At 37.1% G+C, this 25603-nt stretch overlaps 1 long non-coding RNA gene across 1 annotated transcript; it reads left to right on the top strand.

The window, feature by feature from the left end:
• Window positions 1–778: 778 nt before the first annotated feature.
• Window positions 779–17768, top strand: LOC105707084 (uncharacterized). Its single transcript, XR_001104995.2, has 3 exons — window positions 779–871; window positions 4408–4519; window positions 17701–17768. It is a non-coding gene; the product is annotated as an uncharacterized LOC105707084 (long non-coding RNA).
• The last annotated feature ends 7835 nt before the right edge of the window (window positions 17769–25603 follow it).

The raw sequence follows: 25603 nt of genomic DNA on the forward strand, positions 1-25603 counted from the left end.
TAAGTCAAACACTGGGTCTTTCATAAAGTCTTCCTGGATTCACCCAGAAAGGTAATTTTTCTCTTCCTATTCACAATCCAGTGCAATTTCTTTTAAAAATAAGGTTGAGTATAAATAGTACACGAATTTTTAAAACTCCCAGAGCACTTCTTTTATCAGCCATATCTTGAAATTATAGTTATTGGTATACAAGTTAATCTTTTTTTCCCATGGTAAAAGCCAGGTCTCTTCTTTGAATTCACAACAGGCCCAGAACTGATTTCAGATAGTTGGTGCTAAGTAAGTAACTGGATTAAGTGAGAAAGGGTTGTGACTGAGACAAGATGAAACTTTTCCGTTTATATTTCCTGTGCACTAGACATACATGTAACATATTTAGTTAGATGGTCCATAACTCAATAAATCATTTTTTTAAATATTTACTGAGTCCATAATATCTGTTAGCATTATACTGGGTGCTATGGTAAACAAAAAAGGCATAGTTCAAAGGGAAGTTCATTGTCTAGGGAAGATAATGAAAATATTACAACTTTTTTTCAAATAGTGAAGAGACTGTAAAAACATGCAAAGCGAGTGAAGCAATTGAGGAAGGACAAAAAAACCAACTCAGGTAGGGAGGTTCAAGGAAAGTTTCTCAGAGGATAAACAAGACTGGAAGGGTGAGAGGAAGCCAGCCACGCAAAGACTGGGAGGAAGTTCATTCCAGACAGAAGAAACCGCAGGAGTATTCGCTGAGAAGTGAGGAAAAGTGTGGCATTTTCTAGGAACTGAAGGAAGACAAACACAGCTGGGTTATAATGAATGAATGGAAGAGTAGACCAAAACTGAAGAGGCAGACAAGAACCAGGTCATATGGATCCTGTAGACCCTGGTAAGGAAGTCGATTTTCTTTGAAGTCTGTGGGAAGCTATTACAGAGTTTAAACGGTAGAGTATCATGATCTGTTTGTGGTTTCAGATCATTCTGGCCACTGTGAAGAGAACAGATTTTAACAGACAAGAGTCAAGGCAGAGAAACTGGTAAGGGGACTATTGCAGAGGCCCAAGCAGAAATGATGTGGCAGACTTTGGCACAGCAGCAGCACAGGACAGATCTGAGACAGTAAAAACAGTGATCGTTAAACATGAAGGGTGAGGGAGAGAAAAGACTCAAGGACAGTGTCCAGGTTTCTGGCTTAGCCATTGAGCAATCAGTGTTACCATTTGTTAAGACAAGAAAGATTGGAAGGATAAGTTTGAAAAGAAATAATTAGTTCAAATTCTAAAGCCACCTTAAATTATAATTACGCATAAGATGAATATTTAATACATGTTTATGAACACCTACTGTGTGCCAGACACTATATTAGATGCCAGAGTAAATAAGACAAGGTACCTGCCTTTATAGCCCATACCATCTGGTGAAAAATCCTAATATCATTTAAAAGATTTTAAAATTAGGTGGTATATACGATTGTGTACAGGCATTCAGATTCTGTATAGAATAAAATGTCACAATACTTTTTAAGATCCTTATCCTTGATGCTTTGTTCATATTTGAAAGAGCAAAATTAACTTACCATTTTGCAAATGAATCCTAGAAATCTGTGGATATAGAAGTCCAAACCAAACACATAGTAAATTTTGGGAACAGCCGCTCATAATTTGCTTTTAAAAATATGATTTCCAATTTTCCCTAACCTAAGCCCTAAGCATCCTTCATAGACAAGCGTGGGTGGAGTGTGGTTTGAAGTTGCCTACCCCAATGTCAGCTTTCATGGCTAGGCTACTCACACAGGCACTTTGTGTTTTTAAAGTGACTGCTTTAGAAAGAGGAGAGAAAAAGAGAGAGAAGTTGCACAGTGTTATTAGAGTGTCAGACCTCCCCCTCAAAAGTTGAGCTGGAAAACTACTTAAAATTATCATTAAATCCTGCTTCTCAGTCTGATCAAACTTATATCCTGAAAATTTTCTCTGTACACATCATAGTTTATGACAAAAATCATTCAAGAGAATAACCCACATAAGGCTGAAAGAAAATATTGCTTGTCATATTACCTCTTTTTAATGTTTTACCTAATCTTCCCCAGCATTTGCAATATATTATGTAACCAAATACATTACACATTCATTAACTGACCATGTGTGGAGAATTCAGACTCTGAACCCAAGTTAATAAAATACTCATAAATTAAAATTTGGCCACAGGATCGACTGACAATTTATTTGATAGCTCTCTTAAAATTCCTGCTTTTGCCAGCTCAAAGTGTCATATTGTTAATGTGATGATAGTTTGCTTTATGCTTTGTAACATTTGTCCACATCAAAGGATTCTTTTTTCCTTTAACATATCCAGAATTAGCTTCATCCATTTTCTAAAATATAGTTTACATAAAGTCACATTCTAATAGGTACCTTCCTAAAGCTGAAAATCCTGTTTTCCTCAGAAAATGTCATTCTGACGCTTGTCCTGCCTTATTCTCCAGCTATATTGAGGCCAGCCAAGGAGCTCTGACCATATGCACTGACTAAATCACTATACTTCTTCTCTGGTAACATCAAATACGTACAGCAGTCATCTGTCTTCCTTTGATCTTCAGCTAGCACAAGTCCTTTCTCACTAAGTTGTCCTCCATGGTTTGTTTTTGATATTTAAACAGTTTGGACATCTCTAAAAGTGGAGTGACATTGACACAGAGATAAGGTGCCAATCAATTTATTAAGTGATTTTGTACAAAAATGGCAAACTTAACATGACCCTAGAGTATAGCTGATTTGGTCAACAAGAAGCGTGAAGAAAGCCATTCATCTGTTCTTGTCTATTCTGGCCAAGAATGTCTACAGAGCTCTTCTCTGAAGCTGGAGCTAATAAAACTCAACAGAAATAATGTTTTTTAATTTTAAAAATTTTAATTAATAGAATAAGTAATATTCCTTATTTCTATACTTTTTTATTTAGTTGAATGGTGAGTGCAGGGTAGGTAGATCATGAGGACATGTTTCATTGTCATTACAAAGGATATTTTGTTCTACTAAGATGAGATTTCAGTGTTTTGCAAGCCATGAAAATTGCCAAACTTATTACAATTACATTAAAGAATTTTCAAAGAGGGAAAAGTGAGGTATAAAGGGTAAATGCATTCATTAATTTCACTCCAGTACATTCTGACAGTAGCCTGGAGATAAACTCATCCCAAGAGTGCTAAATGTTTTCAGGATTTTTGTGTTTCAAAGCAAAATATACAACATCTATGGAAATAAGTGCTTTGATTACATTTATTCCTCATTCCATGTGAATGCCAAAACAATAGGTTGCTTTGAAATAAAATAACAAAACAATGACCTTTAGATATCATTATTCCTAATAAAATAGCTAACTCTTAGAATGAATTGGCCTGACTGTCTCACAAGACCAATTTTTTCATAAAGTAGACTCAATAGCCCCGTATTGAAGGACGAAAGAGCAAATGTAATTTAAAGCAGTCTCCTGTCAGCCAGACACAGCAAAAAGACTGCAAAGCAATGGTTTAGAGAGAATGCCACTGTCATAGTTAATTTTATGTTAACTTAACTGAGCTAAGAGATGCCTAGCTAGCTGGTAAAATATCACTGGATGTGTGTGAGAGGGTATTTCTAGAAGAGATTAGCATTTGGATCAGTACCCAATGAGTGAAGAAGACTGCCCTCACCAAAGTGAGTGGGCATCAACCCATTCATTGAGGGCCAGAATAGAACAAAATAGAACTCTCTGCTTGAGTTGGGATATTCAGCGTCTCCTTCCCTTAGACATCAGTGCTTCTGGTTCTCAAGCATTAGGACCTGAACAGGGACTTATACCATTGTCTCCCCTGGTTCTGAGGCCTTCAGGCTTGCACTAGATTATACCATTGGCTTTTCTGGGCTTCCAGCTTGCAGATGGCACCTCCATAATTGTGTGAGCCAATCCCTCATAATAAATCTTTTTCTATATATCGATATCCATGTCATTGGTTCTGTTTCTCTGGAGAAAGCTGACTAATGGCCATATTTAAGAGATGAATGAGAAAGAAAAATTACTAAACACAAGGAATGATCAGAGAAATAGTTGGAGAACATATGTAATAAAAGTCCATTGGAGTGGGAACTACAAGATGGTAGGGCTCAAGCAATGAGAAAATAATTCAATAATTAATAACCTCTGTGTCTACAGAATATGAACTATTCTGGTTTTCAAGAAGGGAGATATTTCAGCCTTGAAAATACACTGTTACCGTTTGCCAAACTGCACAAACTCTGAGTTAAATTTTGTTCCCCTAGAAAGATAGCTTTCAGTGCTAACCGCCAGTACCTCAGAATGTGACCTTATTTGGAAATAGAGTCTTTTCAGAGACAATTAAGTTAAAATGAGCTAATTAGGATGGGCATTAACTGAATATGATGCCCTTTTAAGACAGAGTCATCTTCACACAGATGAAACAATGTGAAGACACACAGGGAGAAGGCTGTCATCTACAAGCCAAGAAACATCAAGGATCACCAGCAAACACCAGAAGCCAAAAGAGGTAAGCAAGGACTGTCCCCAGACACTGTCAGACAGCAAGGCCCTGCCAACAACACCTTAATTTCAGACATCCAGCTGATAAAGTTCTGTTGTTTTAAGTCACACAGTTTTTGATATTTTGTAACACCAGTCCTAGGAAACTAATACTCTCATCCTGAAGTGTGCCATATAAACCACCATTTGATATCCACCAATGCTGATCCCCAGACAGGAAGATTTATATTAAGGCAGAAAGGTATCGTATTAAGCCACCCAAGGCCTAGTTCTGATAGGGACAGCTTTCTTACAGAGAGCCTGCAGAAAGTCTTCCAGCTATCCCAAGTCAGATGCTTTTCCCCACCCATCTTGTCCACCTACAAGTGAATGAATGGTCTAGAAACAAGGAGTGGATGGGCAGTGGGTGTGTGCACTGTGAGAAGGGAAGAGATCATCAGGGGTGTGGGGTCAGGATCAGGATGTTTGAGTTGTTCACCACTCATGTCACACAATCATTACTTCCACAAATGTTTGCTAAGTTCTTCTATTTGTGAGTCATTGTGCTAGCTGCTTCAGGTTATAGCTGTGAACAAGACAGACAAAGAAACTACATTCATGGAAGTCATGTTCTAGCCTAATCTCATACAATCTCACACAAATAAATCTTTGCTAAACAAGCCAATAAGAATTTAATCCTGCTTACACTGAAACTTTGAAATAGCTGGATTCCATACATGACTTGGAATAATTTGAACCGCCTTTTAGTTCATATTCATCTTTTATATATTCTTTAGTCCAAATAAATTGCATTCCAGTTTCTCAAAGTCTGACCTAAAAGGATAAACCACTCCACCTTCCCCCAAGAAGTCTGTGTGTGTGTGTGTGTGTGTGTGTTTGAGAGAAAGAGAGAGGAGACAGAGAAAGAGAGAGGTGGGAGGGATAGGCCTAGAGACATAAATTGTGCTGCTAATACTGATATGTGCAGCTGGCATTTCTATTGTCTTGTCTCTTATGACAGTGCCCTCCACTGGAAGCTGTTAGGATAAGAGCTAATGTGGGCTGTGCCACACAAAGGTGATGGCAAATTGATGAGCCTGTAAAGAGATTCAGAGGCAAATAGGGAAATGCATTGTTAATGCTATTAAATATTACTTAGCCTACAGCAAGCTGCATGTTCAACAGTTTAAACTTTAATTGCTAGCTGATGCAGAAGCAAGGCTGGATATATGTAAATCCTATTGAAAGCTAATATCATTTTGGCTGCTCAGATGGATTAGCAGCCACTACAATTAGCAGCATGTGCGACTAATGATATTAGGGAAGAATCCATCATACAGCGGGCTGGGCCTTTAAATCTGAAAAGAAGTTAAGGCTCTTTTCCCCACAGAAACCCCATACTGGGGAGTCTTGCCAATTAATGCAGCAGACTCTAGAGTGAGCCAAGAAGCTTACAGAATGCAGGAGGCTGACTCCACCATCACCTTGAATTGTTCCTCTTTTTGCCCTTTACCGGCAATTCTAGTTAAGCACATTATGACCAACACTGCCTCCTCCCCACTCTCCAGGGAGTGACGCTGGATCACAGAGTAGAGGCAAAAAGATCCATCTTCAGCGATTGAACCTTTATGGTTCACTCTGGCTACTATGGTTGTGATCAAAGGATCACAAGAGAAAGGACAAGGCTTTTTCTCAAATGAGGCAACTTTGGAATCAGGTTGTTGTATAGATTACTTACTGTGATGTACATGACTACATAAAAAGGCCCCAATGAAAACAATTCTCATTTAAAACTTCACTGCTTTTAGATAGTCTGTGAAAACTGTCATGTTTTGAGTAAAATTTCTCTATCTGTTCTATAAAAATAAGCATTTACGATGCCCTTTGAAGTCACCAACTGTAAGGTGCAATGGAACGTATGTGGTGAGGTGTGATTCTGTCTCCTTGACTGGACAGTAACCCTTTCATTTCTAAAATTGTACATTCTGACTCTGGGAAATGTTAAATCACAGTAGTTGAAGGAAAGATTGGCCTGTATTTGTGAAATTTCTAATATATGGAAGATTGTAGTTTCATTAATCTGATTGTAAAAAGCTACTGCAGTTATAATAGTGCAGTATATAACACAACTAACCTAAAATGGCTACTTATGAATAATTGTAGATAATCTAATTTTGAAAAACAAGCTTTTATCATCAAAACTATGCATATAAGAAACCATTAATATCTTGATCTGTGAGACAACTTATTTTAGATAGATTCATCATAGATTATAAACCCTAATTTTTATCAAAAACCATGTATACCCACAAATTCTGACTTATTAGTATTAATTAGTAAAGTCTTGCCTTATTAATTTCACATAAACAGTAATTATTAGTTTGTCTTTTGGAAGTTATAGTAAACTGAACTGTTTAGAAGATACAGGCTTAAGAGTTGTATACATAATTACAGTTTCATGAAAACTTTTTTTGTAGCTTGTATGTCCTTGCCACCAAGACTAGGATGTGACAAGCTATAAATATATTTTATGCAAGGAATTTATGCTACAAGATATGGTGAATAAAGGTGTAAGGAAGTAAGGATTAGGCTATTCTGTCTGTTTTCCATCAGTTAGAAGAAACTTTTTCTGATTTTGCTCATCTTGAGTCTGTCCTGTGGGAATCTCATCTTAGCCTGGACAGCGGCCTAAATGAATAACTGTGAGCACAGAGTGAAGATGATTTGTTGTCATGAGCAACGCTTTCATGTTACTTTGAGAAAGCTATACTCAGTAGAGGTTCAAATATGTCCACTCTAATGAAAACTTCTATTCCATTCAATGTACTTCTCAATTTTTTATACTGATATGACTTTAGAGTTTGGTTGGGCTCAAGAAAATAGATGGCATTTTTCATTAACACTATCCTTTTTACAATAAATGTGTTAGTATCAAAACTTACCTCTCATCAGTTATTCTCCATACTGTACTGGATCCAGACACATGCCTTTACACTTCCACTAAAGTGAGTGGGATTCTAAAACCCATGAAATATTAGGCTAGAGGAATTATTTAATGACAACCTTTGCACATATGAATTACCATAATAGCAATCAACAGAGGCTTACATTCATTCATCCTTAAATTCAGCAGACAATCATTGAGGACCTACTGACTGCCAAACACTCTGATGTAAACATGCCTAATATATTGCCCTTTTCCTTAGCTTAGTGAGAGAGAGACAGGAAATAAGTGTAACCAATATAGGAATATTCACTGGCTTTATGGGAGCATATAACTTAAGTTGGAAGAGGTCAGAGTCTAAAAAAAAAGGTTAGTTTCAAAATTGAATATCTTGATGAGGATTATAACACAGCTCTGTCTATTGTCAAGGGGGATTGCAAGTTTCGGGGCTTTTTAAAAACATATATATGTATGTATGTATATTTACATATATGTATAAATATACATATATGTATGTATATTTACATATATGTGTATATATATCTTCACTCTGTGCTCACAAATATACATATATGTGTATATACATATATACACACACACATATATATATATACATATGAAGAACCATAATAGCAATCAATAGAGGCTCACATTCATTCTTCCTCAAATTCAGCAATCATTGAAGACCTATATATAATATACATATTATATATATACAAAATATATACACATATATGTATATATACACATATGTGTGTATGTAAATATATATGTGTGTATATATATATTTACATATATACATTTTTTTTTCTGTCTGAAGGTTCCAAGACAGTTGGGTCTAGGAACACCGTGCCAACTAAGTAGCTCTGACTTTTGTTGTGAACTGTCTGGTACAGATGATGTGTTCCCTGCAGCCCACTAGATAGTTTCTGCAAACATCAACATCCTTCTGCCTTTACCCAGCACTATAGACCCAAGTTTATCTTCACATCTTGTGTTCATTACAATCAGCTCATTTTTCATGACTATACATGATTTGGCTCAGGAATGCTGCATAGTAAAATAACCAGAAAATAAATCTATTCTTTTCTATCTCCCTTCACCACTGAAAATTCAATACAAGATATCTTAGTTCTGTCATTGACCAGTTCTGCTTACAGTGTAAGCATGTGGTGGGGTGAGGGGGGAATGGTTATTTTAACTTACCATGGTGTTATTAATGGATATTGCATAGGTATAGAAGGGGGTTTAAAAAATAAAGATAACAAGTGACCATTTCAAAGGCTCATGCTTACTGCATATTTGGAGAGATCATTTCAGGCATAAGCCTTCAGTGTAATGGGCTTTTGAAGTAAAGCCCCCAGCATGTCAAATTTAGCATATCCAGGACTCATTATCTGCTTGTACACTTGCTTCTCTTGCTGTTCTCTTCAACTTGGTGAAACATTCCATATGTCACATAAGCTAGAGAACTTGAGTTTTCCTTTGACTCCTTTTCTCACCCATTACGTCAAATTGGTCAGTGAAACCCATCAGTTCTCTCCCTCACACATCTCTAATATTTATTCCCTCCCTTCTTTTTCCCACTCCTATCATGACCTTACATGTACTAGTCATCATTTCTCTCCTAGACTCTTGGCAATGGTCTTCTAAGAGATCTCTTGCCTCCACTCTTATATTACCTTCACTTTCCACACAACCAGCAAAATTCCCTTACCAAGATACACTGTTGCTTAAAAGCTTATAAGCTAAAAGATACAGTATTAAATCTTTAGGGTGATATTCAGGACACTTTCCAATTTGGAACTGAGAAACCAAGAAATCTGGGGCTCATCCCCTCCTATTCTCACTGTGAATTTAGAGAGACTAAACTCCAGTCAAGCTAGATAGTTTCAGTTACACTAATAATTTTTATACTTCTATATCTTTATTTATACTGGAATGCCACTGCATCCCACACACTTCCACTTGGTGGAATACTATCTCTCGAAGCTCAGGTCAATGTTACCTTCTCTCTGAAGCCTTCCCTAATTCCTTAGACCAATTACTCATCAAACAGTTCTTAGAAGAACTTCAGACCCAAAAATGTCAACAGACAAGTTGCAAATATTTTATTATTTTTTTCTTCAAAATTTTTTAGTGAAGACACACTCTGTACCTGGTATTGTAAGAGGCTATAAGTACAAAGGTGAGCAAGACAAGTAAGGTTAGTTTCATTGAACTTCAATTTTAGTAAAAAAAATAAACAACACTTTAAAAAAAAAAAAAATCATTTCTAACGTGAACAGAGTAACATGCTATAGTAATGAGAAAGATAAGGGGTCATTTTATACTAGTTGTCAAGGGAAGGCTTCTTTCAGGAGGTAATATTGGAGCTGAGACCCGAACAACAAGACAATGCCTCTCAATATCAGTTTTATTTTCTTTTGTTTTGTTTTCGGGCTTTAGCTGAGAATTAGATTAGAACTTTTTTTTTTAAGTGAGTCTTCATTATTTGGAGTTCCTGCGATTATTTCAGAGGACATTCTGGGAACCTTAACTATGATAGAAACAACCACCTAATTTTATCTGTTGCTTTATAATAAACCAATCCATAATTCAGTGCCTTGAAACAGCAATTATTTGTCTCTTCTGAGTCTGTGGTTTAGCAAAGGGCTGAATGACTGAAGCTGGACTGAATAGGTTCTATTTCATGTTTTTCTCACCCATTCCTTCTTCTGCAAATGACAGAGTTATAAGTGCAAACAAGCTCCATAGTCAAGTGCTTTTCATAATTCTGCTCATAGCACATCTCCTAATATTTCATTGGCCAAAATAGGTTACATGACAAAGCCCAGGGATGTGGAATTACACCCTGCCTGTGGTGAAAAGGCATGGCAAAGTTGCATGTCATAAGGCATGGAATCAGAGATGGCTGAAGAATTTTGCCAGAGTGTCAAATAACATACCTGGAAACTAGTATTGCATTTACCGCCGAATGTGTCATTTTAGGCATGTCACTTGCTCTCTTTGGCTTTTAATAGTCTCATATATAAGATAAAGTCACTTGAGTAGATAATTCCTAGGTTCCTTCGAAATGCTAATCCTTTAATTTCAGAAGGTCAGTCAGCAGTTAGAGCAACTGGGCAAATAAATACATAATTCTGCTGTGAAAAGAACTAAAGCTCATCGTAAGTTTTTATAAATGCTTCATAATGGTGTGTTGAGACTTGGTGATGCTGCTGACTAGCAAAGATAGCAATAGGAAAAATCACAATGGGAAGGAGCATCAAGAGGATTCAGCTCATCTGCCAACTCCCCCATGGACTATTTTTTAACCCTTACAAAGGATGGTTGGGCAGTCAGAAAAGTGTAATGATTAAAAACTTGTACCCTAGGGCGAGCACCCAGACACTTGAGTGGAAATCCTGGCTGTTCCCTTCACCAGCTGAGTGACTTATCTTTCAGTACCTCCATTTTCTAATGTAAAAGGAAGATAGTAAGAGTATATACTTTGTATTATTGATATGAGTAATAAATGAGACACTACACATAAAGTTTAGGAAGAACACATAAAACACAGTGCTCAATAAATAGCAGACATGTATTATTTTTAAGCCAGCTAAAACCAGGTATATTTATGTTTCTTTAAATATGCATGTGCATATATATGTATGTATATATTATATGCTGTATGTATATAGCATGTGTGTGTGTATAGCATGTGTGTTTGTATAGCTTGTGTATGTATGTGTGTGTGTGTGTTACACATATAACAATCAAGTGGGCTAGATATACGACAATAAGACCTGTATAGATTGTTTCATTTATCACTCTTCCTTGCCTCTGTAGATATTTGCATTTTCATCCTCTACTTAGAAAATTCTAAGGGCTTTTTCAGTCTTACCACTGTGTTCTGGATGTAAAGCCACTACAGAATGGTTGGTCATCTTGGTGGTTCTCTGAACAAGTAAAGGAAAACCCAGAAGGAATGTATCCCAAAGCATGTTCAGAAAAGGGAATAGCAGCTCTCTTTTCCTTTACTGTAGGCTTTTAGGCATCATGGTTATGAAATACGGCTGCAACTTTCTTTTAAATCCTTTTAAGTAGCAGTCATCCTCCTCCCCCACTTCCCCAATACTATTAAGTCCTTCACAGGTATCAATCGTCGGGAAGTAGGAAGAACTGCACTTTAAAAGGATTTTAAATAATGTCTCCAAGAAATATAGCGGCAGATTGTTCAATGGGGATTATCAGCCAAGAATGTGCTTAAGGGGGAGGGCTCTCTTTTAAAAGGTCTTTAAATAATGTAAGTGTACTTCTTGGCAACATTACTCAGAACCATTTAAAGAGAAGATATCTCTGCTGTACCTATGTACCCACAGAGGAGACCTGAGGGAGACACATGACAAATGATATCCCTACACCCTTGACACTGTCATGACACAGACATTACAAGCTTTATCCAAAATGTTGAGAGCACCAGAGACTTACTCTCTAGAGAGATCCTCCCCCTTCTGAGGATCAAGGTCAAATATCCCTAGAGAATATTTGGATATTTGCTCAGTGACCTTTGAGGGGGAAATGCAATTTCTGTGCTTTCCAAGAGAGTTGCAAGAAAGAAGCAGTTGTTTTACTTCCTTGTCTCCTTCACCTCTTCATAAACCCTAACTTGAGGTCGAACATCATCAGAATCTAAACAGCTTACTCTATTTTCTTCCAACCACTCCATCTCCAACTCCCTCCCCATTCCAGCTTCATTGAAAACTGCAGGATGGGTAGAAGAGGAAGGGATGTGGTATGATGTAGATATTAAGGCTTTGGACTCAGAAAATCTGAGTTAAAAATTTTTATGGCACTACTGGTGACTTTAGGAAAATGTCATTGTCTCAAGAGCCTCAGTCTTCCTACCTATAAGCAGGGTTAAAACATGTCTGCTCCTGGCCAGGCATGGTGACTCACACCTCCTGTAATTCCATTACTTTGGGAGGCCAAGGCGGGTGGATCACTTGAGGCCAGGAGTTCAAGACCAGCCTGGCCAACATGGTGAAATCCTGTTTCTACTAAAACTAAAAAAATTAGCCAGGCATGGTAGCATACATCTGTAATTCCAGCTACTAGGAAGGCTGAGGCAAGAAAACTGCTTGAACCCAGGCGGTGAAGGTTGCAGTGAGCCGAGATCGAGCCACTGCCCTCCAGCCTGGGTGACAGAGCAAGACTCCATCTCAAAAACAAACAAACAAACAAACATACCTGCTCCTAGTGTTGTTGCCAAGGTCAAATGGAATCAAAGTAGGTAAAGCACTCATGGTAGGCTCCACACCTACCGTATCCTAAATGCTTAATACATGGTACTCAGGGAGCTGTGACTATGGAGGCTGTAATTTCATGAGTGTGGTTTGAGTTGTTGAAAGTACAGGAAGTGCCTGTCTTCATTTATCTGACTTGTTGGTCCCAAGAGTTGAATCTGATACCCAGATGGTACCTGTGGAGATCCATGTTGAGATATAAGAATGAACAAGCAATGCAAATATTCAGGGTGAACTTGGGGATCCTTTAGGCCATTTGATGACAGACCTTGTGCAGACTGCAGTAGAAGGAAATTTCAGGAGAACATTGTTTTTGTTTCCTTGTCTCAGAGATCAAACATAAAGTAGAAGAGATGGCTCAGAAGACATATGATCCAGCAAACCCACTTCTGGGTACATATGCAAAGGAATTGAAATTAATAAGTTGAAGAGATGTTTGCACTCCTATGTTCTTTACAGCACTATTCACAATAGCCAAGATATGGAAACATCTTAAGTGTCCATCAACAAATAAGTGGATAAAGAAAACATGATATATATAAAATGGAATACTCTACAGCTTTAAAAAATAAGAAAATCCTGTTAGTCACGCTATGTATGGAACCTGAAGGACATTATGTGAAGTAAAATAAACTGACACAGAAAGACAAATACTACATGATCTGACGTATATGTGGAAACTAAAAAAGTCAATCTCATAAAAAGAATATAAAGATGGTTACCAGACACTGGAAGGAGCAGGAGAGATGGGGTCAGGGGAGATGTTGATCAAAGGGTCCAAACTTTCACTTAGACTGAGGGAAAATGTTTTAGTGCTCTATTACACTATATGATGACAACGGTTAATGATGTATTGTATAATTTAAAATTGCTACAAGAATAGATTTTTAACATTCCCACCATAAAAAAAATGATAAGTTCGTTAAGGTAATGTTAATTAGCTTGATTTAGTATTTCTACAATGTCTACTTAGATCAAAACATCACATTGTACCCCACAAATATATACAATGATTATTTGTCAATTCAAAATAAGGAAGTTGACTCAGTTTTCCTTTATAACATAGAAGAGTTTCAGAAATGAGAAGTACCATTGCCCACTGGATCTCATGCACATTATGTACTTGAGAAATTGTAAAATGTCAGGGCTGGGCTTAAAGAACACCTCCAAAGAAGAGCACTGAGCTGGCAGGTGAGTGGAAATAATGCAGCTCGAATGATGTGAGGGAAAATGATGTTCCTCTAGCATTCAGACAGCAGAACAGGTCTTGTGTCATTGACCACAATGACAGAAAATCAAACTGAACCCCATTAAAGGAAAAAAGCCATCTATTTTAGTTAGCCCAGCAGGCACCTGAAAGCTCCACTCAGTATGAAAAAATGGAAGGGCACTTGAGAAGATGGAGGTCTTAGTTCTAATGACTATGTTTGCACCTCCTGGAGAGGATAGATCTCTCTTTTAAATATGAGGGATTGATTTTGAAAATAGTCTGCTCTGCTGTGTTAGTTCCTTTTCTGCCTTTCAGTAACAAGAGGACATGATTAGGTGAGGACCTTTTCAGTTAACGGAGATGAACCAAAACAAGGAAACCATTTTTTAATAGCAAAAATCTGGTGTAGCCTTATAAGTTCTAATTCCTTAATTCTAGTACATTAAACAACAGTACCATAATTGGAGACATTAAGAAAATCAGAGAAATTGAGACATCAGAGAAATAGGAGAAAAGAAAATGCTTTTGAGATTTTCTTGAAGCATTTCAAATGACTTTTTATAATATCACCGTCACTTGGAAAGGAAAGGTAGCAATGAATCCTTTAACTCTTTTATCAGTTGACACTCCAGGTACCTTGGTCTTCCTGACCTATTAGTAGAAACTAGCAGTTGACTTTTGGCCCCTATCAAATGAGGTGAGAGTCTGAAGCAGCTATCTGGATAACGCAGGTCCTCCATATATCTTTGCCTATGTGAAGTCTGCAGAGAGCTTACAAAATGTTGACACCAGTTTTTATGAATAATTGTCCCCATACCTTCACCATGATAAATGAAGTTGTTCAAGCCATAGGCCCCAAACATTTATTACTATTATTATTATTACCATAATCCTGTTTCGCAAGCTAAAATGTATACTTACATACTTCCCAAGAATAACAAGCAAACATATTTTTTTCCTAGGCATATCTTTATTCTAACTTCTCTCTTAACTGCTTGGTAGAGTTTTAATAATTCATAAGCCAACTTTAGGCAAATCATCATCTTATTTAATTTCCCCTAACTAGATTGTACGTTAGGACTTTTTACTGCTGAAGAAAACCAAGTTTTGGGCAACATTTTACTTGTCTGCTCCTGACTTATATTTGAATTTAACTTTTTAACTGAATGTAAATATGTAATTGTATCAGTCCATTTTCACGCTGCTATAAAAACATACCTGAATCTGGGTAATTTATAAAGAAAAGAGGTTTAATTGGCTCACAGTTCTGCATGGCTTGGGAGGACCCAGGAAACTTAAAATCATTGCAGAAGGGGAAGAGGCACTTCTCACATTGCAGCAGGCGGGAGAGAGAAGAATAAACAGCTAAGGGAGAAGAGCCTCTTATGAAACAATCAGATCTCGTGAGAGCTCACTATCACGAGAACAGCATGGCAGAAACCACTCCCATGATTCCATCACCTTCTATCAGGTCTCTACCTAGACATGCAGGGATAATGGGGACTACAATTCAAAATGGGATTTGGGTGGAGACACAGCAAAACCATATCGGTAATAAACCTGCAATAGCTTCTGCCATGGAATAAAACAAATATATATTTTTCCTACTTAAATATGATAAGCAACCATTCTTTTGATCATCAGACCCCAGAGCCTAGCTTTACCTGGGACCATAAGAAATAAATCAGAGGTAAGATATCTTTGGAAGTGAAGTGTTACTGGTAAGTGTTGGGAAGGAGAAAACAAGTTGTGGATCTATAGAATGATCTCAAACGGTTCTATCAAAACTCAAGAATAACAAGATAAAGCCAACTTCTGTGTTCCATTGTACTTGGAAACAGAGTAAAATTAAGCCATAAGATAAAAGGAGAGAAGAGGTGTGCACCCATGTTAGGTAAGAATCTTCTTGGTTTGAAACCGAGTTAAAGCAAATGACTCATCGAAATACTGGCAAGTTCCTGCCCTTGGTGTTGATGCTTTAAACAGAGATAGGAAATTGCAAAGGTGGTAAATCTGCCTTCTTCCTCCATATTGGACGGGCTGCAGAGTTTGCCTTACTCAACTCGGTGACTATGTTGACTCCAAATTACATGAGGTGGACAGGCCCGCAGCTTACAACATCCCTGTGGCGGCCCAGTGATTAACTCAGCAGCTTGAGCTATTCCAAATGTTGCTCTCTTGTCAGAGAAAGAATAAATACATTGGGTGTGAGTGATGGCCAGCAAGGAAAAGCTGGGATGTTTGCACAGCCTCAGTTTTCTGTGAGCTGAACAGCTTTCCAAAGCCACTTTTTTTCCCTCTCCAGATGTTCTTGAGGAAGATGCAGATGAGCATTTTTTTAATGTTGCAAAACTGTAAAATCCTGTCCAAGGAATCTAACAGAATGCCATCAAGTCCAGCAGGTTTACTCTGAAGCAGAATGTCTGTCTTGCCTTCAATCACATAATCAGAGACTTCATAACAAAATGTACTCTGTTTTCTTATTTCAGAGCAATAGACATTCCTTAAATATTCTCATGGATATCATCTTAAATTATTTTATTTTATTATAAATACAAGCTCATAGTGTCATCATATTACATGACTGCTGAGATATTGCTTCATGATATTACCCATGATATTTACAGGTGGCTCTACTTCACAGATAAGTAGGCTAAGGAACAGAGAATAGAGGTGGACTTTCCCAGCATCTCCCCTGTCTAAATAAGATCAGGTATAAAAGCCAATATTTTCCCTTCATTTTTTTAGAAAAAAATAAATAATAGTAATAATAATAGTATCACAATGTCACATTCTAAACTGAATATAGCAAATGAGAGTTCAGAGATTCAGTGGTAATCTCCTGGCAGAAAGAAAGGATCTATGCCTGACCCTGATTGATGCTATCCATGAGAGCATCTGTCCTAGTTTGGACCAGCCAAAATTGAACTTTGAGAATATTTGAATAGGATGCTAAACTAGAGGAAGGCCTTAGAATGTCAGCTAATAAAAAAATTCTATGGATGCCAGAAGGGTAAAAGAAAAAAGCATATGTAGAAAGAAATGTATCACAGAAAGGGAAACTTTCCTCCAGTATACACAAGCTATCACTCTACAATGCCAAAAAGCTCATTAAAATTTTAAAACTCATTTATCTAAATAGTTCCAAAATCTTTATCATAACATCATTTAGGAAGCATATAAAATTTGCTTCCAGGATTCATCATAGTTTTTAGCTTGGTGGAAACATAGCTAAATATTAAATCTCTTAAGAATGCACAAGATGAAAGATAAATTTATTAATTATCTGGTTACTTTTAGGTACCTTTGTTATAGTTAATGAACCAATATTGATGTATTATTAACTAAATTCCATAGTTTCTTTTGATTTCCTTAGTTTTTACGTAATGCCTGTTTCTGTTATAGGACACTATCCAGGGAACCACATTACATTTAATTATCATATCTCATTTGTCTCCTCTCGACTGTGACATTTTCGCAAACTTCCCTTATTTTCCTGAGTTGACATTTTCGAGGAGTACTGGTCAGGTATTTTGCAGGATATCTACTATTGAAAGTTGTTTGATGCTTTTCTCATTATAAGACCAGAGTTATGGGTGATTGGTAGAAAGACCATATGGTATAGTGTCATTATCACATCTTACCAAGGGTCCATGCTATCAACATGATTTATGATTCTAGATGTTGTCCTCGATCACCTGGCTGAGGTGGTATTTGTCAGGTCTTTCCACTGTAAACTTACTCTTTTCTCCCTTTTCATACTGTAGGCTTTGGAAGGAATTTACTACATGCAGCCCACACTTCAAGAATATGGAGTTTTTCTCCCCCTTCTTCAGAGCTGAATATCTACATAACTTATTTGGAATTCTTCAACATGGGAGATTTGTCTCTTCTTCACCATTTATTAATTTATTCAATCATGTATTTATATCAATATGGACATATGAATACTTATTTTATACTTTAGGTTGTAATCCAATATACATTATTTATTTTGCTGCCCAGATTGTTTCAGCTTTGACCCTTGGGTACTCATTCAGTTGACATCTATGCTTCTTTGATGCACCTCATCAATATGTGGAGAATTTGTTGCTCTCTCTTTCTCTTCCTATGAACATTTCTTTATTTTCTGGCACTTCAAGATGCTCCAGGCTCATCTGGCATATTTATTGTCAGAGATATAGAATCAGCCATTTCTATAAAGAACCCTGATTGCTTTTATTGGAGAAAGATATTAGAAACCAAGGTCTGGGTACTAGGTGTGTTTGTTGCTATTGGAATGGTATTTATTTTAGGCTCTCTCATTTGGCAGGCAAAAAAAGAAAAAAACCATGTGTTTATCTTAATCCATGTACATACACATATCTATAAATATTTCTACATGTAATTCTGTGTGTTAAAGATATACATCTTTAAATATCAAAACGCCATCTAAAAAAGGTTGAGTTTGAACTAAAGGACGTTGTAGGTTCTATTTCAGCTCTAGTACTATAAAATATTATGGTTTATCTCTTTATTTTTCTATAAAAGAGAAAGTAGTTTTTTAAGCTGCTTTTGACATGAACTTAAATACTGTTGAATACATATAGACCTATTAACCATCATAATGTCCTGTGTTTCCTTCTCTTGTTTTCCTTGACTAATTTAAATTTAGAATGCAAGACCAGATTTATATTTATTAAAGTACTAAATTACAACTGATGTTCAAAAAATGCAATTACATGTATGATCAGCTTCAAGAAAATTCTATATATGTAAATTTACTCTGTTATTCCCATTAAAAAATAATTTACTGAATTTTTTATTTAAATAATGCACTCTCCTAGTGCATTTTAAATTTGATTAAATTAACAAAATGCATTTGACATATCATTTCTCAGCTAATTTATAGCTATACACATGCTAATAAAAATCATAAACCTGGTAGAATAATAGAACAAAAATTGTAAATCTAGCTTTCCATATAAACTCACCAAAGCTTTACATGGAGAATGTTTTCCATTAGGAACCAAATGTTTGAGGGGAGAATGTTCTTCATTCAGAAACAAATCCTACTTGTGCAATAGGTCTGTCTCAGTTCATATGGAAGTTTTAAAATATATACGCAAATTATCTGACACTTTTCCCACCAAATCTAGACCAATTTAGCAAATGGCTTGTAACCAAAGGAGTGTAGCGAAAGCAGTGTTGTACAAGTACAAAGGCTAGATTCAAAAGGACAGTGTAGCCTCTACCAGGTCCCCTTGGGGCACTCATTTTGGGGAAAGCTAGACACCATGCATGAGTGAGGGCCTTGAAACTTCCATTTGGAGATGCTTCATGTAGGTACTCGGGTCACTACTTCCAGCTGAGATCAGCAATTGAGTCATCCCAGCCCAGGTTTTAGATATATGTGTGAGAGGCCTCCAGATGATTCCAGCCTCCAGTTGTCTACCCAGTCTTTGAGTATTCCCACTTGAGGTCCCAAACATCATGAAGTGGAAACAAACCATTTCTGTTGTGCTCTGCTTGAATTCCTACCACAGAGAATTCACGAGCATAATAAAATTCCTGTTTTATGCCACTAAGTTTTGAGTTGATTTATTATAATGGCAATAATAATCACAACAATTTAATCCCTTCAAAAGCAGACCCCAAGACTAGGATTTAATTGCCAGTAGACTGTTTTGCAGCTGATCCCAAGAGGCATCAGTTGGAGAGTAGAGAAGTGGGGCAGGGAAGGGAAGAAAGTTAATAACAGGTATCTTTTGTAAGCAGGTTATCACATGGCCAAATAGCATCCCTTGCTAGGACCTGGAAGATGGTATAGAAAAATGCCTCCAAGTTGTTCTACTGAAGAGTGAAGAAACTGGGGTATTCCACCAATTCTTTTATTTTACTTTTTTTTTTCCTTTTTGAGATAGAGTCTCACCCAGGCTGAAGTGCAGTGGCCCAATCTCAGCTCACTGCAACCTCCGCCTCCTGAGTTCAAGCAATTCTCCTGCCTCAGCCTCCTGAGTAGCCTGGAAATACAGGCACCTGCCACCACATCCAGCTAATTTTCTTTATTTTTAGTAGAGATGGGGTTTCACTGTGTTAGCCAGGATGATCTCGATCTCCTGACCTCATGATCCGACCTCCTAGGCCTCCCAAAGTTCTGTGATTACAGGCATGAGCTACCGCATCCAACCTCATCCACCAATTCTTCATTGGTTGAGAGGTATTAGGGTATTAACATCCTGGCATCTGACCTGCTCTACACATAAGCTACACACTCTCCTGCAAAGAGTCACAGGAACTTGTATTAAGTAGCTGGGGCTTGACACTGCTAAGGGCAGAGGGGATGTAGATGGAGCCTTAAACCCACAGAACAGGAGTTCACTGGAGTCCACTGAGCCATGATTGGGTTTCAGTGATCTGCCAAGTTCTGGAAACTACATTTGAAATTCTGCCTATATAAACACATGTGTATTTTCCTGGAGTGGGAGCTCAGGATTTCATTAGCTTCCTCAAGTGGTCCTTGAAGGTTAAGAAAAAAAAAGGTTAAGAATAAGGAGCCAAGATAATAAAGAAAGTTGTGTATTTAGTCTCTCTTTCTTATATCAGATAATCAAAATCAATAATAACAGTAGGAGTTATTAAACAACAAATAGGTATACAGTAGTTAAACAATATACCTTAAACAATTATATTTAAAATAACTGAACCAATAATTATCGGCAAAAAGATTGTCATACCATTTCCTTGGCAGAAGAATTTTGGTGAATGAAGAAACTAAAGAATAGCCAGGCCAGGCACAGTGGCTCACGCCTGTAATCCCAGCACTTTGGGAGGTCAAGTTGGGTGGATCACGAGTTCAGGAGTTCAAGACCATCCTGGCCAACATGGTGAAACCCCATCTCTACTAAAAACACAAACATTAGCTGGGCATGGTGGTGCGTGCCTGTAATCCCAACTACTCAGGAGGCTGTGGCAGGAGAATCGCTTGAACCCAGAAGGCAGAGGTTGCAGTGAGTTGAGATCATACCACTGCACTCCAGCCTGGGCAACAGAGAGAGACTCTGGCTCAGGAAACAAAAAGAGAATAGCCAAGAAAAAGTAGTTGTACTTCAACCTCTGCCAAGATACGTCGTTTTGCAAACAGCAGTTAGACCTCTGGTGGACAATATGATAAATTATATATTTATGTATAGCCTAAGAGTGACACATTTGAACACTCATTTCTCCTCAAGGATGGATACTTTTTATTAATATAAGATAATACTATAATGACAACCATAATAAGGATAGAAATCAATATTCATTGATACAATGAAAATCTTAAAATTGTCAAATATGTTTTCAGCAAGAAAAGTTAAGCAAAAATCTCTTCTCTTAATCAATTCCCTTCAGTCTCAAGGAAACCAAGAGACTAGTTTCAGAGAAAAACTATCTGGATGGTCAAAATATGCCTCCATTATGGAATTTGGTCACATTATCTCATCTATTCAGTTAATTGATATCAAAAGAAGAATTACCAAACTACTTTTCCAAACCCACAGTTTTTCAAGGGTGTTGTTTGATTAAAATTTTTTACACTTTCATTTAGTTATGTTGGCTTTTTGTCTATTATTTAAATTTATAAAGACTATCATTAATCGTATTCTAAAATACTGTACTACTCAAGAAAATTCTGTATGAATTCAAAGGTAATAAAGGCAAATGAATTAAAATGAGTGTAATTTACAACTTCCTAAGCCAAAAATAAAATGGCATATTACTTCAAACTTTAGGATTGTGCACAATATCACTTGGTGTCCTTTATAAATGATGTCTGCCACCTATGTCTGAATGAGCTGTTTACAAAGCTATTCTCCCTATTCTTTGGAGTAAGGGGCTACTCCTTCACTTCCTTCCCCTTCCACCCCTTCATCACATAGATCAAGTCACTCATCCAAATATTGCTTTGTTAATGTTTTCCTGAGAGTACTGTTCAGTGATAATTTGTACAAGGAAGCCCATAATGACTTTTAATTATACTAGCTACTATCCCATGCCATCATTTAAATCTCAATGGTTGTCACTTTATCCTCCTCACTCAGAAAAAAACACATTTTCCCCACTGAACACTGCATTAGCAATAGTTTATGTTTTTCTGGGATAGGTTAAGTAAACTAGCATTCCAAAATGCTAGTTTCTGGAATTATTATCTAATGTGAATTGGTCTGAGTAGGGGAAAAAAATCCCTCTATCTATCTGTCTATGCACTGCCTGTATATGAAAGACACAGTGCATTCTAAACATGTGCCACAAAAAGATTGCAGTCTCACGTTATTAGAAATAAAAATCTTAGGATATATCTTCATAATTCTTCAACAATATTTTGGTCAATTAGCATTTAAGAAAATGCTACCATTATATTTGAACTGTTTATCACTCTGTATGGTGCAATAAAAAAATCCATAGAAATGTTAAACCCAGGCCAGGTGCAGTGGCTCATGCCTGTAATCCCAGCACTTTGGGAGGCCGAGGTGGGTGGATCACCTGAGGTCAAAAGTTCAAGACCAGCAGCCTGACCAACATGGAGAAACCTGTCTCTGCTAAAAATACAAAATTAGCTAGGCATGGTGGCACATGTCTGTAATCTCAGCTACTTGGGAGGCTGAGGCAGGAGAATCACTCGAACCCAAGAGGCGGAGGTTTCGGTGAGCCAAGATCTCGCCATTGCACTCTAGCCTGGGCAACAAGAGTGAAACTCCATCTCAAAAAAAAAAAAAAAAGAAAGAAATGTTAAATTATTCTCTATCAAGATTGATTACCGATTAAAAACATATGCATACTAAACTTTTATCAAGTTTTAGGTCAATTCTCTATTGATAAGACAGCCCCAAAAAAGTTGCATTGTTATGAGATCAATCATATTTGCTTATGACTACCTCACCAAATGATTAGCTTTTAGATACATCTAGTTGAAAGCTTTTTTTAAATTAGGAAGGCACCAGCCGTTTCATCACTTTAATGTCTGTCATACAGCCAGAATGATTGTCTTTTTCCTGATTTGTCTGATTTTACTAATTCATTGAGCCACTTAAACTATTTACATATGTAGACATAATTTTTAGCCTGCATATAAAGAAAAAATTTAAAAAGGAAATAAATTATAATACATTTTCAGCTATGCCTCAAAGAGTTATGACTAGTTAGGAAATAGTGTTGACCATTTACCTGCTTGGAAATCCAACTAGGAAAAATGAAATGCGCATCTAAATTCCTCTTCTCTGATGGAGGCAGAAGGAAATAGTCAGTGGCTGACTATGCTGATGGGGTTGTCTGGAAGAGCTGGGGGAAGGTGTCTTTCATCCAAAGTAGCAGTCAAGGTACAGAGTCAAGAACCAAATGGGAAGACACAAAGGAAACCAAATCCAAAGCAGTGAGGAGAGTCTACATAGGTCCTCAAAAGCACATTTAAAAAAAAAAATTTGAAGCCAAACCTTTTTTTATAATTAGATTTTTCTCTTTAAAGAAAAAAAATAGTTTTGGGGTGTACAGGTGGTTTTGGATACATAAGTAAGTTTAGTGGTAATTTCTAAGATTTTGGTGCACCTGTCACCCAAGCAGTGTACACTCTACCCAATAGGTAGTCTTTTATCCCTCACTCCCTTTTCCACCCTTCCCCCCACCCCAAATTCCCAAGATCCATTATATCGTCCTTAAGCCTTTGCATCCTCATAGCTTAGCTCTCACTTATAATTGAGAACATTCGATATTTGTTTTTTCCATTCCTCAGTTACTTCACTTAGAATAAGCTCCAACCAACTTGCTGCAAAGGACATTATTTAGTTCCTTTTTAGGGATGAATACTATTCCATGGTGTATATACACATTCTCTTCATCCACTTGTTGGTTGATAGACACTTAGATTGGTTTCATATTTTTGCAACTGCGAATTGTGAGAAGCCAAAACTTTTGAGCCGAGGAAACAATAAAAATAAGAACAAAGATGGTTAGCATTAGGTCAAGATGAAGCAAAGACCAGACCTAGGCAATTGCGCTGGACACATGTTCCTTGGCTGACTTTTGTGTATCTGTGTGTGATTCTTTTGAACTGAGTGAAGGAGGGGTAAGACACATGGGAGCAATCACTGGGCAAGATCTGAGTGACTTAATGCCTGAAATGCCAGGAAGCAATCATTTGCTAAAAGAGAAATAAAAGTCAACTGCTAAACTCAAGTTGAATCAGAATGATTATCTGGAAGTAATGAAAATGGAAAGTAGAAGACTGAGGTTACATATCTAGGAAAGAAGACAATTTGATTTTGAAGTTATTTATTGATACTGGGTTCAGCACCTAAGTCTGCAAGTTTTCTATGTCAATCACCCAATCTGCTTTTCATCTGGAAAAATGATGAAATTTTTTTAGGAATGGTTGATGCTGACTTAATTAAATTTAATAAGAGATTATGCAGTTGAATATGTGTTGTACTTCTAGAAATTTCTTGGCAGAACTGTACTTTGTAAGAAAAAACTACCTGAGTTGTAGAGAAAAAAAAAACTGTGAATCACTTAAATTTAATGATAACATCACGGGCTTACCAACCCACAAAATTAGAATTCACTGGAACATGTACATTATTTTTTAATGTTTCTGAAGACCCTACTTTATGAGTGCAAAATCAAAGATTAAAATGAAGAAGGCTAATGTCTGTTTTCTAAATAAAAATATTAGGAATGGATGAAAACATTTTATCTTAAAGATAAGACCAATGTTTCTATCAAGTGTAGATAAAAACTAAAGCTATTGAGTTGGAAATCTTCCATCAAGTCCTGAAACATTCTTAACTCTTAGATAAATATGCAGCATATAAAAAAATTAACCTTCATCAATGACAGAATACTTTTCCATTATTAATCAATAGTATCTGACTACTCCCAAGTATTCATAAATCATTCAACAAATATTTACAGAGCATCTGATATATTCTTAGCACTATATTATAAGTATTAAGTCTAGTTCCTATCCTCAAGTAACTTGCAGTTAGTTAGAAAGGAAAAATAGAAAGTCAACGAAGAAACAGAGAACAATTTAGTATTAAACTAAGCATTGACACATGATTATGGTTCTGTTAAAAAATAAATAAATAAATAAAAAGTGGGCCAGGCATGGTGGCTTATGCCTATAATCCCAGCACTTTGGGAGACCCAGGTGAGGGGATCACTTGAGGCCAGGAATTCGAGATCTGCCTGGCCAAAATGACAAAACTGCATCACTACCAAAAATATAAAAAGTGCCCGGGTGCTGTGACTCACGCTAGTAATCGCAGCACTTTGGGAGGCCAAGGCAGGCATATCACAAGGTCAGGAGTTTGAGACCAGCCTGGCCAATATGGTGAAACCCCATCTTTACTAAAAATACAAAAATTAGCTGGGCATGGTGGCATGAGCCCGTAATCCCAGCTACTCAGGATACTGAGGTGGAAGAATGGCTTGAACCCAGGAGGCAGAGGTTGCAGTGAGCTGAGATCATGCCGCTGCACTACAGCCTGGACAACAGAGCAAGACACTATCTCAAAAAAGAAAAAGTTAGCTGGGTGTGGAGGTGCACACCTGTAATCCCAGCTACTCGGAAGGCTGAGACAGAAGAATGGCTTGAACCCAGGAGGCAGAAGTTACAGTGAGCTGAGATCACACCACTGCACTCCACCCTGGGCGACA

The sequence above is a fragment of the Aotus nancymaae genome, unplaced genomic scaffold (assembly GCF_030222135.1).
Source record: "Aotus nancymaae isolate 86718 unplaced genomic scaffold, 86718_ANA_hifiasm-v0.15.2.pri h1tg000006l, whole genome shotgun sequence".
NCBI lineage: Eukaryota > Metazoa > Chordata > Mammalia > Primates > Aotidae > Aotus > Aotus nancymaae.